Source organism: Armigeres subalbatus, chromosome 1, assembly GCF_024139115.2.
Source record: "Armigeres subalbatus isolate Guangzhou_Male chromosome 1, GZ_Asu_2, whole genome shotgun sequence".
Taxonomy (NCBI): Eukaryota; Metazoa; Arthropoda; class Insecta; order Diptera; family Culicidae; genus Armigeres; species Armigeres subalbatus.
The window spans coordinates 77,975,123-77,994,288 of record NC_085139.1 but is presented as its reverse complement, the minus strand read 5'-3'; the positions used below and the strand labels follow the sequence as shown (position 1 = coordinate 77,994,288).

Genomic DNA, 19,166 nt, shown 5'->3' with positions numbered 1-19,166 from the left:
GTATTCGAAACGAAAGGCGAACGAAAGTGACATCCAAACTGATGACAGAGTCATAATGAAAAGAAAGAAGAAGAATAACAAGTTGGATACAGATTTCTCAGCAGAAGAGTTCAAAGTCATAAGGAAAGTAGGAGGGGATGTAACTGTTGAATCCGTTGAATCAGGGAAGGAAAATAGGCGTAACGTAGCTCATTTAAAAAAAGATTGCATCAGCAGAGAAGAAAACAGAGGAAAGTCAAGGAAATCGCGATAAACGTACTAGAGTAGAACTAAGTAGATTTAAAGATTTTATCCCATATTAAGCAAATAAAGGTTAAGGGGGGTTGTAGGGTCTTGCCCTAATAGTATCAAAGATCAAAGTAGGCACTGATATAGATGATGAGGAGGAGTTAGTTTCCGACATCGAGAGCGAGTGGGTGGTTTGTGACAGGCTGTGTGAAGTGAAATAAAGCCAAGTGAAATCCCTATCCGAGTGATATAAACATCCTGTTTCATCATTCGAATATCCTACAGCCAGGAGTCTTCTTTAGTATGAAAAAAATCCTTCATCGTTCATAGGAAAACTATCTAATTAGTTGACGCTATCATGTTATTTATAATTCTATCGATTTCAAAAAGTGCAAAAAATACAGTTTTTAAGCGTTTGGAAGTAATTTGGATGAGTGAATATATCTTTTCAACCAAATAAAAATTATTTTAAATAATACCATCTGGCATCATGTCGGTGTTGAACGTGCATATTTTTGTTTACGTAGCATTTTCTACCATCCCGAGAGAGGTGATGTTGTAAGATGTTGAGAGATTGAGCGAAATTTTGCTTGGGCCGGGAACTGGGTTGGATGTTGGCCGGATATGCAATCGCTATGACTGAAATGAGTGCTGCACATCGTTAATTTAAATCAAATGAAAGCTTTTCCAAACGATGTTTACCAAGAAAAGCTATCTTTAAGCAGAAGTGAACCCCTTTGCAGTATTGCTCGGCCCACGAAATTCAGGAAAAGTTGCTTCCTGTCATAAATATCAATTAAATAATGCAGTCGTATGCATGTTAGGCCGGGAATGGGGTAAGAAACCATACCCCTCTGGGAAGTACCAGAGCGAGATTTTTTTTTCATCTCAATCACTTGGACTGGTGCAAGTCCAAGTTATTGAGAATCTCGTCAAGTGATTTATCATCACTTGGGAAACCTTTCAAGACAACTTTGAACAATCGCTCAGTTGTGTCGTCGTAAGTGAAAAATTAATGCCGCTTCTCAGTTGAATACTGAAGAAGACGTTTGCGATCGTCCAAGGATCCCGGTAATACGCGGCAGCCACCCTTCCTGGCGATCTGAAATGAAACTTTGATCCTCTGAAGGTTGCGAGAGCACAATGCGGTCTGATTCTTTTGCTCTTTAATTTTGAACTCGCTGTGCATGAGCATCGTTCTTACTGATTTGATTCCGCTGTGAAACATATTTCACCGATTTAGCTGAAAACAATTGTTTCATTATTTATCCAAAAACAGGTAATTTTAAAGTAGAAATTATGGAAAGAAATTACATTATTTTAGAATTGATCCCTGTTACATCTGTGGAATGCACACATAATCTCGGTATCTGACAATGTTTCGTTGAAAGGGCCGATATTGATTAAAATGTGTCGAACTCTCGATCTTTGCACATTGAAGCTGGGACTAGGGAGCAAACTTAAAACCTACTTTGTCTTATTTCGAATCACCGAGCAGCAACCATGAACTGTGCCAAGCATTAGGCTCAAGCTAACAAACATTCAACATACTCCCAATGAATCCGGAGCATCTTCGGTAACCAATATGTAATCTGATCATGGATTTCAAATAGTAGGGGAAACTGGACACACATGATCCCCGGGGACACATGATCCCCCCCTGATTTCTCGAAAACTAATCACATTTTTATACCAGTGATATGTGCAAACGGATCCATTAGATAGATTATTGAATCTGAGTAACATTTGATATTAGTTACTTTATGTATATGGGTTTTAGAGAGGTTTTATTATTTAAGCATTCTCAATCCTTTTTTCTTCAAAGGAGAAAAGTTTAATAACTTTGAATATGTCCAACCAAAACGTACCAAATTTTTACTGGACAAAGTTTTATTATTGTAGAATTGAATAAATTCATTCAATTAACTATTGCTTATTTTCCATTGAATACAAAAAACAAAACAAGATAAATACTCAACATGGACACACTTGATCCCCCACGTTTTGGACACACTTGATCCCGATATTGCATATATTAAGGCGTTTGTTGTATACCGTCGCATATTATTGTATGTAACTAATTGATCTGTTAAAATTATTTTCTAGTTAAAAAGTATAACTAAATTTAATTTCTCTTTAATTTTGTCAATCAGACGATACACGCGAAATTTGAATTACTCAATAGCCTTATTTTATTAACCAGAACAAAGTGTAGTTGAATATACTTAGTTTTGATTAGTTTTATTAAATGCATTTTAACATTATTTTCAATGAAAAAGAGTATAAACTAAACTTTAACAATACTCAACAAAGCCCTTTGACTTAAAATTAGTATTGTTCGATCAGGTATTAAATTCTTTCCGTTTGAACTAGGAGAAGTTTGCTTAAAATCACCATTTATTTGTAAATCTTCTTAAAGAATTGTGAATAATAGGCTCATTCAACAACTTTTGGTCAGTCGTTTAAGAGAAATCGCATTTGTGTAATAATAACATGCACTACAAAAATGATGATGTGTGACAGTACCAAATCGTAATGCGTGACAGTACCATATTAATGTATGAATTCACCATCCTGGTATGATCACGGTTGTGGCATCGGTAGTAGTCTGGCGATCTCGATGTATCACAGTCTTTTTTTATTGGTCTCATCACATGTACTCAGGGATATTTACCATTGGCCATGACATTTGCACTGTGGCCAATTTTCAGAGATTTAATAGAAAAATTAGATTTCAAACTTACAAAGATATATTTATGTATCGATCAATCATTTTTGGTACCATAACTGTATCAATCACAAAGAGAGATCCTCTTGGGAACATTATATTTGCCGTGATATGACCACTGTATTTTAGTGGAGTGAATGGTTTGCAGATAAATCATCATCACCATGCCAATTTTGTTGCTATAGCAGACATTCTATCTGTCGCTATTAGGTACTCTATTCGAGAACCAAAATACTTGCCTTACTTAATACCGACAATATTTATTTTTATTTCGCACGACTGCTATTACGACAGACTATGAAGAATTGTTAGGACTTTAGGCTAGATCAATTTGACCTTTCATTAGTCTTGGAAGATCCTAAACATGTTCAGCTCATAAAGGGATCAATTTCCCCCTATATGGGGATCAAGTCTCCCGCAAGTTTTGAAAATGCCAAATTTTCTATCTTTCGGCAAAATCGATTTTTTGGTAACTTTCATGAACAAATAATTGCTTCCAATGACGTTTTTGAATAGCTTATTAAATTCTTTATCAAGTCCATCAAGAAGCGTGCAAATATGTGCATGTTACATCGAGAAATATCCTAAACAAAAAGTGGGGATCATGTGTGTCCAGTTTCCCCTACTTCAAAACTAAATCAATTTTTCGTCGCACGCTGTACGAACTAAAGAAATTGCTCACTTCTTTACAAACATAATGTTTCTTTTAAGATTTGACACAATTATTCGTGAACTAATATAACAATCACTCGCCGATTATTTTATTAGTGCGTGTAGACATAAAGCCAGGGACATACATTCTATAGGATTCGTTAGTTGATTGGAAGTGATAGCCCATGCATCAAATTACCACCGTAACATTGCCAATATTTCTCGTTTCATTAATCATACATAGTTCTCATTGCTACTAATTTGAATTTTATACACCTAGCAGAACAAGAGCCACGAGACCCGACAGTAAGGAACCAACAATCGAGACGTGATTTCTAGACGCTTCCAATCAATTAATTCAGTTTACTGCACTTGCTGACGGATAAGTTATTTTAATTCGCGAAACTACAAACTGAAACAACAAACCCGCGGATAATTGTATTTATGGTGCGACACAGCACCAGACGGACGACGACCTATATTTCGAAAGCACTCTATAAATATGATAACGATATTTTGTCGAAATGGTTCAGATTATGCCGGCACCAATTGCACACCGTTTGGTTTGTTTGGCGTGTACCGACCGTGTCGTAGGCAAAGGAAGAGGCGATGAACTTTTGATTGTATATTTATCAGCTGGTCGGTCGGCTGGCTGACTAGCTGATGAGCGATGGACGAGTCGGTTCGGCGTGGAGGCTTTTATTGTGCGCAGAGTGTGTGTGTTCGGAAGGAGAACGGCATCTAAAATGGATTGAATGATGCGAGAGAGGAGGACGACTTGCGTTGCTACTAGCGCTTCAGTTGTGTTGTAGGGAAGTCGCAGGCATAAGCGACGAGGTGGCCGAGTGGTTAAGGCGTTGGACTGCTAATCCAATGTGCTCTGCACGCGTGGGTTCGAATCCCATCCTCGTCGAGAGCTCTTTTTATGGGGGATATGAATAGAATGGTTAGTTGTCAATGTTCGGGATTATAATTTATATTCACTTTGATTGGTTGAGATTGGGCGGAAACGGTAAAGCATTTATGATTAGCAAAAAGCTATTTGAATCAATAAATTATGTAATGTACAGTAATATCCCGATTTGATCACCCCCCTGGTGAATTTTGGGGTGATAAAACAGAGGGTATGTGACAAAATCGAAAAAAAAATTATTTTGGATTTTTTAATTCATTTCACAAATATGAATCATTTTATGCCTTGGAAATGCAAAATGCGTTTTTGTCGAAATTGCTTACAGAATCCTTCCCAGGTACTCAGAAGTCATTCATAATAAACTACAGGCGGTGAAAGTTATTTCCTGGAAATCAACGTTGTTTGCGGTATTCTTTAAGAAAATAAAAAGAATGACTAAAATTTTCAATTTTTTTTGGGGTGACAAAATCGGGTCGAAAACGTGATAAAATCGGGGCGTGACAAAATCGGATCGAAAACGTGATAAAATCGGCTCAATACTGTATTAACTGAATTGGTAAAGATCGCAGTGTGCTATGCCGTGCGCGAAAGCAAGGATTGGTGGGATGACATACTTCGTCGTTTGTTCTTTTGTCGCTTCATTGGCTAAATGGTTTGATTATTTTTACCTTTCCCGTACAGAAGAGTTTGTTTAGAAGTATGCGACCATAAATCATTTGTTTTGCATTTATGAAATATCATTGTTTTTCTTGTGATACGGTTTATGTTGAATTGAAATTATTTAGTATTATGAAGTAGACAAAAGGAGTTCAACGGATGCATTCAAAAACCTTATCTCCGTCGGAATTGGGTATGAGGATGAAAGGCAGTTGAACGAGCATGGTTATAGTTATAGTGAGATTTTTCAAATTCATTTAGCAGATGGATTGATATGTTTATTTTCAAGCCAGAGACAGAATAAGACAGGCGTCTGATCTTGTCTGGTCACATCTGATATTTTCATTGAATAGGAGGCAATGGCTGCCTTCATATGCACCTTTGAGACCGCTCAGTCCATCGTTGCGATTAAAAAAGCCTGAGTTCTCGGGTACTTATTCTAAAGGACGTATGTGATTTTGTAAACAAAGATTCAAACGTTGATTTGTCTAATCAGATAGCACTCCCACGCATCAGATTGGACAACAGTGATGAACTTGTACAAATTATAAAAAATCACGTTAATAAAGATAATAAAAAAAAAGATTTGACAAATCGACGTTTGAATCTTTGTTTACAAAATCACATACGTCCTTTAGAATAAGTACCCGAGAGGTGTCCCCAAAGATCCAAAACATTTCTCTAATAATTCCATCAAATTAAAATAAGGAAATGTCCTTAAGTTATTTCCATAAGTTTCGCTCTAAATTACGTTGCAAGTTCTTAAAGAGGTATAAGATTCGGTTGAATACATCTGGAAATGCCTGTTACTAAGTTCTAGCTTACATTTTCCTCTATGTTAAGGTGCTCAATCTAATAACATCTATCCGAATGTAAAATTTACTCGAAATGTGGAAGAAATGATAACGTAATATGAATGAAAAATAATTGAAAACGTTTGATTATCGAGTTATTGCAATCTCTCATCTATATTTAACTTAATATATGTATGTATTTATGCTCTCTTTCTCTCTAAACGTGATAACCAATCTTGACAACGAACGAAATGAATTGCTATTAAGAGTAGTATAGGAGTTTATATTATTAGGGAATTTCGTTACGTTTTTCTCGCATATTTTGAATACGGTTTCTTATACCATTCCCAGCATAGTAGTTATTTGGGTAGTTATTCTGAAATAATTTAGTAAATTGTCATAAGCACTCATACAGGGATGACATAAACTTATGGAGTTTAATTGTACATTATTGTTACTGCTTTGGTAGAGGAATTCCTATAGAAATATTCAAATGAGTTTCAGGAGGAGTTTCCGAATTAATTTCCGAAAATTTCCTATTGAAAAATTATCTCATAAATTCCTTTCAGAGTTCTAGAACAAAGCTTGAGGAAGTTCCTGAGTAATTTTTGAACGAAGTTCTGGAGCGAGTCATCAAAAGAGGTCCAGAAGGAATTTTCAACATTTTTAAATTTATCCAAGAATTTTTCTGGCACTGCTTCAAGATTATCTTCGGAAGTTCCTCCAGGGATTGCTCTGGAAATTACTTTGGAAATAATTCCAAAAACTCCTTTTCAAATTTCTTCGGATGTTCCTTCAACAATTGAAAGCAGGAACTATAAGAATTATCCAGAATGTACCTCAGGAACTCCTTCGGAATTCTAAATTTTCTCCTTGAGATCCTTCAGAAATTCATATAAAAATACATTTACGAATTCCTTTAGAAATTTCTTCGAAAACATTTTCTGAAATTACTTTAGAAATGCTTACGGAAAATATTTTGAGAATTATTTCCAAAATTTGATAAATTTGTTTTGATAAATCACGTAGGAATCTCGTTGGAAATTAGTTCAGAAGATTCTTTGATTTTTTTAGGAACTCCTTAAGGAATTCCTTTGGAAAATCCACCATAAATTCCTATGAATTTTTTTGCAGAAATACCTTAAAGAATTTCTTTAGAAATTATTCTAGCGATTCCTAAAAAATCCTTCAGGAGTTCCTTTAGAACACACTTACTTATGAGACTCCTCATTATTTTTTCTCCAACTTACTTACCTGTTATGTATGCAGGTATGTTATCTTGCAGAATTGCATATGCCAATATTTTATACAAAAATTGGCAGAATTGTGTTTGGGATGAGATAATTATTCAAAGTTTTTAGCCGTTCGCACTAAGGGTATGCGATAACACACTTTTTCCTAACGAAACGAAACGAAACGAAATTTGAAATTTCTATGTTGATTCGAAACGAATCGAAACGAAATATAGATTTAATTTCGAGACTTCGAAACGATACGAAATCAAGGTCCGTTTAATTCGAAATTTTACGAAACGAAACGAAATTTTAATTTTTTCCGCGGATTTTTTATAGAATTGGTTTTACATTATTTACGTTGATGTCAAATAACTGCTTTGCGACCACTAGATAAGCTAATTTTTTTTATACATATACATAAAAAAATTTCTTTAAAAAAAATTTAATTTTTAAATTACCTTTAATAAATTAAATTTATAGTTTTATAATGATGATGATGATGATGATACTACCTGTGCAATTCAACATCGCGCATATTTGTCACCCATCATGATTGCACTGCTGCACTCGGGAGGAAGGTGGGATCGACTGACTGCGAATGTGTATACTCTCGATGACTGTCACGATCTGTCATTTGACACATGCTAGCTAGACCTGTTCATGATAATAGGCCTGTCCAATGCCACACATCTCCCCTCTTCTCCAAAAAAAAATGCTATCACCCTTTTCTTCTGCATGAAAAAAAAAAATAACATCTAAGACATATTATGTATCATTCGGTTTCTCTCTCATCATGATACAAAAGCATCTTGCAGCAAACAATCATTCCAGGCACACCATTGTATTGCGAGCATCTCATTTCATAATCGGAGAACACACTTAAATGGTGGCACGCATGCATATGGGAAACCACTCTCAAGGAACTCCCGTGCAGTGGGCGTCTCGACTCGCAATTGTACTCCTGAAGAAACATTTCGCTTGTACTTCAAATCACTACTACTACTTCTACTTTTTCAAATACACGTCCGATCCACTGTGCATTCACAGTTGTGAAACAACCAGCAAAAAAAAAACAGATATCGTAACCAAAAAAAAAATCCCGATAAACAGCTCCAAATCATGGCCGAATATCTAATCTCAGTTAAATCAAATCTTTTGTGTACCCGTGACCTTTTGGATCTACAACACCAAACTACTTGTAGGCAATCGACCATTGCTGAGCAAGAGATTCTTGGATAAACTGTGACCACTCCGATCCACAATAACACCGTTCTTGCGGGCGTCCCACCAACGCAGAGGAAGAAACACTTGAATGCGGGCGTCCCACCACGCAGAATTGTGATCATTCCGATCCACAATACCACCGTTCTTCTTGCGGGCGTCCCACCAACGCAGAGGAAGAAACACTTGAATGCGGGCGTCCCACCACGCAGAATTGTGATCATTCCGATCCATAATAACACCGTTCTTCTTGCTGGCGTCCCACCAACGCAGAGGAAGAAACACTTGAATGCGGGCGTCCCACCACGCAGAATTGTGATCATTCCGATCCACAATAACACTATTCGTCTTGCGGGCGTCCCACCAACGCAAAGGAAGAAACACTTGAATGCGGGCGTCCCACCACGCAAAATTGTGATCACTCACTTGAATGTGAACGTTCACCACGCAGAACTGTGTTCATGTACAGCTACACCAATCAAGCTCTCCTTATTGAACTCTGTCGCTTCCCGAGACAACGCATGCGAAAACGATTCTTCTTTTTCATAGTTTTGTCTTTTATTCTTCTGCTTATCACAGTTGACCGACTTTTCATAGAACTATAAGTGTTTCCAATTCGTAAAAGTGTAATTTATGTTTCACAATGGTTTTCATATCGGAATAAAGCACATTCATAACTTTATAATATTAGGCATCACAAATATGTTCTAATACTCTTCGAAGGAAAGAAGTCTTCGATAATCAAATGTAATTCAAAATATTTTATTCAAGATGCTAGATGCATCTGACAGTTCGTAGTAGCGTTTGGCTGAATGCAGATGATGTTACACTTTCTCTTCGCAAGTCCCATCCCAACTTGAACCTTCAATTTTCCAAAGAATAGCTGAAAAACTATCAAAGAGTTCCCGATCTTTCGAAACTTAGCCAACCTTGTAGCCAACACTAGCCATCCTCAAAGTAAAAATTTCTCTAACACATTCCAATCCATTGCACTTAGATTCAAAGAACAGTACGAATACGTGTTCTTGATATTTCAAACTATTGTAATAAAAACATTTGAACATTTCAACATTAAATTTTCGAAATGAACTTGTTTTAAGTGCAAAATCGTTTTAAAACTGTAGTTTGCTCATTGTTTTCATGATTGTATCATGCTGCATTATTCAGTAGTGGAGGCGTTTTGCATCATTTTCTCCTGTAACAAACGTAAACATTCAAAATTTGCACACACACTTTCGCAAAAGAAGTCAGTATTGAGGTAATTTGACAATGAGGGATAAATTTATCTCCCAAATTAGAGCAAGCAAACAAAACTGTCCAAACCATTGCGAAAAAAAAATCGGATTTGGGTCCGTGGACAACAACCAAAAAGCAGAATCCCATTGACAAAGATGCATATTAATCGTCACTCTTCTTACTGATATAAAAAGCTCCGCTGCTTTTACTTTTTCGGCTACGTCCGAAATTGTTTTTTTTTCACACACTTCTATTAACATGATGGGTGACTTCATGCGATATATTTTTAAGAACTCCTGGCAGGATCGCCAAATGTGCAATTCAACATCGCGCATATTTGTCACCCATCATGTTTGCACTGCTGCACTCGGGAGGAAGGTGGGATCGACTGACTGCGAATATGTATACTCACGATGACTGACACGATCTGTCATTTGACACATGCATGCTAGACCTGTTCATGATAATAGGCCTGTCCAATGCCACACACTACCATCTTCGTAATTTCATGCTATTCCAAGCAGACATTAATGTTTTAACTTCGTGTTCTCCAGCTTGCATCAACAGGCCTAATCGGCATTGAGGAATCGGCCTTACATAAGAAACAGGCGCTCTAAAAAAAGATTCCATAAGGGCCCTAAATGCGCACCATGACTTTGCCTTTTTGTCAAAATCATACTGATTTGATTCATATCTGATTACATACATTTACATTATGAGCCTGTCATCTTAAATATTGTGTCGGATCACTTTTGGGAAAAAATAGGGTAGAATATATATTTTTTCTCCTTTATTTAAGTGATTTTTTAATTTTAAAATTAAGTTCATCACTGATACGATATAATAGTTAAAGATGCTTTTTGTTTTCTGTTAGACATTTCTAACAATACACTGAAGACGTTTTATAGAAGAAAATTAAATAGGGGAACTGTTCCGATCTCCATCTCACTGTACATATATCCATCTCATCGCTAAACAAAGAAATAAGGCATCAAATTCGTCGCTTCTTTTTGTCAACATGCGTGCTCACTGCTGAAAAAAATCACAAAAATAATAAACAAACCAAATTCCTTTCCATTACTTTGTTTTTGATGGGATGGAAATAGAAGCTATAAGAATAATTGACGAACCGTTCACCTACGTATTTATCGACTCAGAATGGGATTATGTAGTAAGCGTTAATAGGGGAAAAGACGGCTTTGGCAGGTTTTGTTCTATTATAGTCAGGGGGGTTTTTGTCGACCAAATTATATGAAATTTGGCCACAATATTTTTTGATATGCAAAGAATGTTCAGGCCAAATTTGAGCATAATCAGTCATAAAAACCCCCGTGACAATAATAGAACAAAACCTGCTGAAGCTGTCATTCCCCCTACATAAATTTGTATAACATTATGTTTTGAAAACAGCTTTATGATTTTGTTCAGCGGCGCAGCCAATTTTTTTTTTATAATAAACGACCATACGAGGCAGTATGGTTTAAGTTTAAATTTGTTTTTAAATTCCGCAGAATTTCGTTAAATTTCGTTAAAAGCTAGTTTTTTCTAGCGAAATTTTTGTAATTTTACGAAACGAAACGAAGTCAAGAAATCAGATTTCGCCATGCTCAAATTCCGCGAAATTCCGCGGAATTTAGTTTTGAACCACCTGAAACGAAATTTTTCGAAATACCGCATATGCTTAGTTCGCACAGATGCTGGGTCATAAGGCCGAAGGCTATTAGGCCGAATGGTCATTAGGCCAAACGGTCATTAGGCCGAACGGTCATTAGGCCGAATGGCCATTAGGCCGAATGAGAACTGGGGAGTGAGAAATGAGTTGTGCGAAGTGAGGAAGAAGGAAGAAGGAAGAAAGAAGAGGGAAGAAGGAGGAAAAGAAAAATAAGAAAGAAAGCAGACGGGGAAAGAAGGAAGAAAACGGAAGAAAGAAGAAAGAAGAAGGAAGAAGTAAGAAGAAGAGAGGTGAAAGAAGGTATAAAGAAGAGGGAAGAAGGAAAAAAGGAAGAAGGAAGAATAAAGAAGGAAGAAGGAAGAAGGAAGAAGGAAGAAGGAAGAAGGAAGAAGGAAGAAGGGAGAAGTAAGAAAGAAGGAAGATGGAAGAAGGAAGAAGGAAGAAAAAAGAATAAGAAAGCAAGAAGACGGGAGAAAAGAGGAAGAAAACGGAAGAAAGAAGAAAAAAGAAGGAAGATTAAGGAAGAAGAAAGAAGAAGAGAGGTGAAAAAAGGTGGAAAGAACAGGAAGAAGAAAAAGGAAGATAGAAGAAGGAAGAATAAAGAAGGAAGAAGGAAGAATAAAGCAGGAAGCAGGAAGAAGGAAGAAGAGAGAAGGAAGGAAGAACGAAGAAGGAAGAAGGAAAAAGGAAGAAGGAAGAATTAGAAAGAAAAAAGACGGGAGAAAGAAAGAAGAAAACGGAAGAAAGAAGAAAGAAGAAGGAAGGAAGAAGAAGGAAGAAAAAAAGGAAGAAGGAAGAAGGAAGAAGGAAGAAGGAAGAAGGAAGAAGGAAGAAGGAAGAAGGAAGAAGGAAGAAGGAAGAAGGAAGAAGAAAGAATTAAGGAGGAAGAAGGAAGAAGGAAGAAAGACGGAAGAAGAAAAATTGAAGAAGGTAGAAGGAAGAAGCAAGCAGGAAGAAGGAAGAAAAAAGAAGGGAGAAGGAAGAAGGAAGAACGAAGAACGAAAAACGAAGAAGGAAGAAGGAAAAAGGAAAAAGAAAGAAGGAAGAAGGAAGAAGGAAAAGGAAGAAGAAAGAAGGACGAAGGAAGAAGGAAGAAGATAGAAGGAAGAAGGTAGAAAGAAGGAAGAAAGAAAAGTAAGAAGAATGAAAGAAGAAGGAAGAAAGACGAAGGAAGAAGGAAGAGGTAAAAATGAAGAAGAAAGAAGGAATAATTGAGAAGGAAGAAGGAAGAAGAAAAAAGAAGCAAAAAGGAAAGAAAGGAAAAAGAAAGAAGAATAAAAAATAAGGAGGGAAGAAAGAAGAAGGAAACAAGAAGAAGAAAGTAGAAAGAAGAAGGGTGGGGAAAAGAAGAAAGAAGAAGAAGAATAAAGGAAGAAAGAAGGAAGGGGAATGCTTAAATAAGAAGAAAGAAGGGAGAAGACAAAAATAGCACAGAAGAAGGAAATAGGAAGAAGCAAGCAGGAAGAGAGAAAAGGAAAAAAGGATAAAGAAGGAAGAAGAAGAGAGGTAAAAGAAGGAAAAAGTAAGAAGAAAGAAGGAAGAGGGGGTAAGGTGAAGAAAGCACTTCTCATTTTAAAAAAATTTGCTTCTTTTTGCTAATTCGGCCTAATGTCCGTTCGGCCTAATGACCATTCGGCCTAATGACCTTCTGCCAAATGGCCTTCGGCCTAATGGCCTGACACCGTTTGCACACACGCAGTGTCTCGTACTTGACTCGACTTGAGTGAACTCGACTTGAACTTAAGAAATTGAATAGTGGAGAAAATTCAAATTACAGGATAGTTCACATAATTGTAATTTTTTACACTGTGACAATAATAATGGAAAGGCCAAAAAGTACGTCATTCTCTATTTGAATAGAATCAACAAACGTGTAAGAAGTGAGCGAAAGTTTTATTTCCAAGGCAACGTGGTTCGGATTTTGGATTGGATTCAAACTGCGAAAACAGTCGGTGCCACGTGATAAGCCTGTTCTGTGTTTCTTTCCACGCAAATACATACGTCAACTAAAACTTGGAAACAACCATCACACCGTTTTCAATTTCCATCGTTTCCAACAACGCACTTAAGCAGACAGTCATCGTTCGGAATAAATTGTGTGCACTTTATTATTACTTTTATATTGTTATTTTCAACAATCGATCATTATTCGTAATTTTATGTTTATAGCAATATGAATTAAACATGTTTCACGATGACGGGGACGCACGCAGCCGAACTCGTCGGCCGTAGTGAAATACATGTTTACATTATGGACTCAGACGGGACATCGCGGATGCATGGGGAAGGTGGTCCCTCGCCGGCATTCGTGTTTCATTGTCTATCAATGGGAAGGGACGGATACCATGTAGAGATAGATGGATTCAAGGGAATGAATGCCGCTGCATGACACTCGGATTTCATATCGCAAAATGCTACGCATTTTTTATTCGGCTATTATGCCGGAGCAGAGCGCAGGAGGGCAGTGGAAAACCTGAATTGTATAAATTATTATGTGATTGGGTTTGGCGGTTCTCTTTCCGCATGATTGGCGCTTACTTGAGGGAGGTGAATACGAAATCATGCAGCAGCATAAGCCAAATTTTGATTAATAAATTTATGCTAATTACTTGGCTGCAAATAAATGAAAAAACAACGACAGATGACGGAAATTGGTTGATGTTTTATGTGTTACATGGTGATAAAAAGTAGCCATTCAGAAAACTGCTATTCATGTCAACTCCATTGGTTTAGACGAGTACGAAATTAAAAGGATTACACTGGTACCAAGGTTTGCAATGAATGAAAATGTAATCTCTTTCATTGCTATTTTAAGTACTTTTTCATTTGAAAGTTGGTTTTGTAACCATCATAAACTATCAAATGATATATCGTTTTGTGATGTTTGAGATCAATTTCCCCTATATGCGTAACACGTTTGTGGTTTATTCAAGGATCATGAAATCGGATCACAACTGTATTCCATGTTCAAAGTTGGTTTGGTCGGTGATTCATTTATATTTAATTCCATTAGATCCAAGATCCTAACAAATCTCTAGAACCTAATTGCGAGGAAACTCAGCTACGACTGCCGGTGGTTCGAAGTAAAATGCTAATTTATATCGGAGACATGTTATTTTGCCATCACAGAAAAAACCTCAGTATGCAAATACAAATGGTATCAGGATCTGCTGGGGGAGGCACTGCACAACCAAAGAATGTTTTGTTCAAGCATTATGTGCATGCAACCAACATGGTGCAAAGCAGACATATCTCTTATGCTATGTAGTGGTGCGTTGGAGAGAAAACAGGGATGCAGTAATTAAAATTAAATGCATATCATAATCAAGATATAAATTATTCAAATTTTAAATAACAGTCTTGTACAGAGCCCACAGCACGCATTACTCGGATCACAGACATTTTACTGGGTCCTGCCTGGTTCTGGGATGAAAGTGCTAGTGGTTTGCCAAAGGGAGTTTCTACACGGGAGAAACCTGGCAAAGGGGAAATACCAGCAAGCTCCGTACAGTACCAGTGTTCAGTACATTTTAGATTAGGCTGAACCAGTACTAGGAAAAAGAGAAGCAACTTTAAACAAATATTGTTTTTATGACTGCTAAAAAATAACTTTGATTCATTTGTAAAATAAAATGCAACGAACAATCACGGCCAACAAAGAACGTAAATACTTATCCACAAGAAACTTGATTAGCATATTCAGACGAGTGTTATGGCCGGATCGTTCTGCGCAGCACTATTCTAGCCTCGATTATTGGGTAATAAAATTTGTTCAATGAAATCGTGGTGAAGTCCATATTCGGTACGCCCATAGTGGTGAGGGTATCCGAAACTTGTAATTGTGATTAGATTTTTGAGCTTGTTCGGATGTACTAAACAAGTTTTAATAATCCGGTCGAAATGGTTCCCGATAGCCACCCGGTTACATAAGAAGGCGAGGGTCATCCCGAGTAGTCGTAAATGTCGATAAGATAGCATTTTGAGATGAGGACATGATTGATATAAGAGATAAAAGATCAGACGACAATGTCAATATTTTGTACTAAAATATCATAAGGATTTCAAGTTATGCTATTTGTAATAAGTGATCAATATGACATGCCATTAGTTTGTTCTTATCCATAGCATATCTTGATATTTAAATGATATTTCGGTTTTTGATATTGATGCCTGGAAAAATATCCACGAAGCTGTGACTACAACAGCGCAGGAAGTGTTAGGCACTACACAGCGACGCCAACGAAATGGTTGGTTTGATGAGGAGTGCCAGCGAGTGACGGACGAGAAAAATGTTGCTAGGAGTCGAATGCTAGTGGCTCGTACCCGTTCCAACAGAGAGCGGTACAGTGTAGCAAGGGCAGAAAAAACGAGTCTACCGCAGAAAAAAAGGCAACACGAAGAGAGTGTGATAGCTGAAGCGCAGGAGAACATGGATAGAAACGATATGCGGAGGTTTTACGCAACTGTCAATGGCGCGCGGCATAAGACTCTGCCAGTGCCCGCCATGTGCAGTGACCGAGAGGGGAATTTGCTGACAGACAAGGCTATGGTGGTAGCCAGGTGGAAGCAGTACTTCGAAGATTTGTTGAACGGTGAAAATGGAAGTGTATTAAGGAGCAGGATGAACATAGTCGTCGGCGGTCAAGCTGTGGAACTACCAACGCTGGACGAGGTTAAGAAGACTCTAAACGAGCTGAAAACCAGTAAAGCTGCTGGGAAGGGCGAGATCCCGGTCTAGCTTCTCAAACATGGGAGTGAGCAGCTTCATCAATCAATCCACCACTTTATCCAGAAAATATGGGAGGATGAAGAACTGCCTGCTGGTTGGTTCGATGGCCTCAAATGCCCAATCTATAAGAAAGGGCACAGACTAGAGTGTGCCAATTACAGATGGATCACCCTTCTGAACTCGGCGTACAAAATTCTGTCGCGTATCCTGTTAAACAGACTGAGACCACTTGAGGAGTCCTTCGTCGGCGAATACCAGGCAGGTTTTCGTGAGGGCCGATCAACGACGGATCAGTTGTTTACTCTGCGGACGATCCTTGATAAATTTCGGGAGTACAACTTGCAGTTAATTGATTTCAAAGCAGCGTACGATTCAGTGAAGAGAAATGAGCTGTGACAGATAATGTCCGAACATGGTTTTCCGGCGAAACTGATTAGACTGATACGTGTAACGCTGGATGGCTCGAAATCAAGTATTCGGATTGCAGATGAAGTGTCAATCTCGTTTGTGACCTTAGACGGATTGAAGCAGGGTGATGTACTTTCGAATTTATTGTTCAACATTGCACTCGAAGGCGCTATTAGGAGATCTGGCCTGCCGAGGAACGACACTATCATCACACGGTCGCATATGCTCCTGGGCTTTGTGGACGACATCGACCTTATTGGAATCGATCGCAGAGCAGTAGTGGAGGCTTTTGTCCCATTAACTCTACCAAGACGAAGTACTTGATGGCAGGTAGAGATAGGGGAAGACCTAGTGGTGTTGGAGCAGAGGTACTGCTTGATGGGGATGTGTTTGAAGTTGTTGAAGAATTTGTTTACCTTGAAACGCTTGTGACATGTGACAATGACGTTTCCCGTGAAGTGAAAAGACGTATTGCTGTTGCGAATAGGGCCTTTTACGGATTACGTAACCAGCTTAGGTCCCGCAACATGCAGACGGAAACGAAATTTGCTCTATACAAAAAAGCTGATTCTACCAGTGGCTCCTTATGGACATGAAGCATGAACATTAAAAGAGGCGGACCTGAGAGCTTTCGGGGTTTTCGAGCGAAAAGTGCTGCGTACAACTTGGAGGGAAACTAGAAAATGGTGTGTGGCGCAGACCCATGAATCATGAGCTGTATCAAGTATACAAAGAAGAAAATATTGTGAATCGTATAAAATACCTGAGAAAATCATCGGCCTCATCGAAACACAGTACGAGGCCTTTTTGTGTAGAGTACTGCACAATGGGGTCCTGTCCGACCCTATCCGGGTCGTAGCTGGTGTGATGCAAGGATGTATTCCATCACCGTTACTGTTCCTCATCGTAATCGATGAGATTCTTGTAGATGCGATTGACCGTGAACCAAACCGCGGGCTGTTATGGCAGCCTTTAACCATGGAGCACCTAAACGACTTCGAATTGGCTGATGACGTTGCACTCCTCGCGCAACGTCGCTCTGATATGCAGAGTAAGCTCAACGACCTTGCCGAACGCTCCTCCTCGGCAGGTTTAGTCATCAACGTCAACAAAACCAAATCGTTGGATGTAAACACGGTGACTCCTTCCAGTTTCACAGTAGCCGGGCAACCAGTGGAGAATGTTGAAAGCTTCCAATATCTTGGTAGCCAAATGGCGTCAGACGGCGGTACCAAGATCGACATAGGCGCACGGATAAAGAAATCGAGGGCTGCCTTTGCGAGTTTAAGAAATATCTGGAAAAACAGGCAGATAGGTGAACGCACCAAAATGCGAATTTTCAACTCTAACGTAAAATCTGTGCTGTTATACGCTAGCGAAACATGGTGTGTATCAGTGGAGAACACTCAAAGGCTGCAGGTGTTCATTAACAGATGCCTGCGGTATATAATTCGGGCCTGGTGGCCTCACAACTGGAACTCAAACAACGAGCTCCATCATCGTTGTCACCAGAGTCCGATAGCAACAGAAATTCGGGATCGGAAGTGGGGCTGGGTCGGCCACACTCTACGTAGGGGCGGAAAAGAAATCTGTAAACAAGCATTAGACTGGAACCCAGCGGGACATCGCAGCAGAGGCAGACCCAGAGGCCCATGGCGGCGAAGCCTCAAAAAAGAAATAAAATAAGTCGACCGAAATCTAACCTGGAAACAGGTTAAAGCGATAGCCGGGCAACGCTCAGGATGGAGATCTTTCAAGTCGGCCCTTTGCACCACCGGAAGTGTACAGGATCCATAAGTAAGTAAGTAAAGAAATTTTACGTGGACAGGCTTTATTTAATATTGTCAAGTAGTGTAAGATATAAATCTTTTTTGAAAATAATTACCACTGATTTGGAAAGATACAAAACTGTATAAAATTATTGTGTTTAATTATTCTACTACCTATCAAAAAAAAAATAAGTAAGGGCGGTTTTAAAAATCGATGCAGCTACTCTTGAAACTTGTTTCCGACGAAGAACGTTTTACAGCAGGCGGTAACGAATTCTAGTTTACCACATCTCGAACAAACAGTGAACTAGCATAGCATAACGTATTGTTAGCTGGAACCACAAGATTCTACAAACGTCGACCACGGGATTGAGTTAGCATTTCATGAAGTATCGCAAGAGACTGAGTTATCACCAGATTTCTTAGACAAATGCAGGAGTAATGCACATAGAGTATTCTAAAGGGTATCTCATAAGGTTACGTTGCAGATGGCTCACATAATCGTAGTGCTTAATCCACAGACGTAGCGTACACAGCAGTTTAGCGCCACTCGAAGCTTTTCTAAAGAGTTTGCACTCAGATGGACATGCAATATATCGCCGAATATGGAATGCGGCAGGATTTGGGATTTGAAGAGCTTCAGTTTGACAGACGACGCGGCACGCTCGTACGGATCACAGAATTCTAAATACATGTTTAGACTTGTGATGTTGACCTCCTATTCGGAGTTATTCCGATGAGTCACTGGGTCAGATGCAGTAAATTCGACCATAACTTCCTTTTTGGCGATAGAAGTCCAATAAAATGTCGCTTTTTTCGTCCCTATTCATACCATTCCAGTAGATTTTTATATGAGGATTATATTAAAACCAAAAATCATGGTGACACTTTTTCCAGAAATGGAAACGAAACAAGAGGTGTCTTC

At 38.4% G+C, this 19,166-nt stretch overlaps 1 protein-coding gene and 1 non-coding gene across 4 annotated transcripts in view; one reads left to right on the top strand and one right to left on the bottom strand.

Annotated features, from left to right (window-relative positions):
* The window catches only part of LOC134213005 (mpv17-like protein), a 467,861-nt gene that overhangs the window by 82,688 nt on the left and 366,007 nt on the right, over positions 1-19,166 (bottom strand). The gene's annotated exons all lie outside the window — the stretch shown is intronic.
* Trnas-gcu (transfer RNA serine (anticodon GCU)) lies at positions 4,439-4,520 on the top strand. Its single transcript has one exon. It is a non-coding gene; the product is annotated as a tRNA-Ser (tRNA).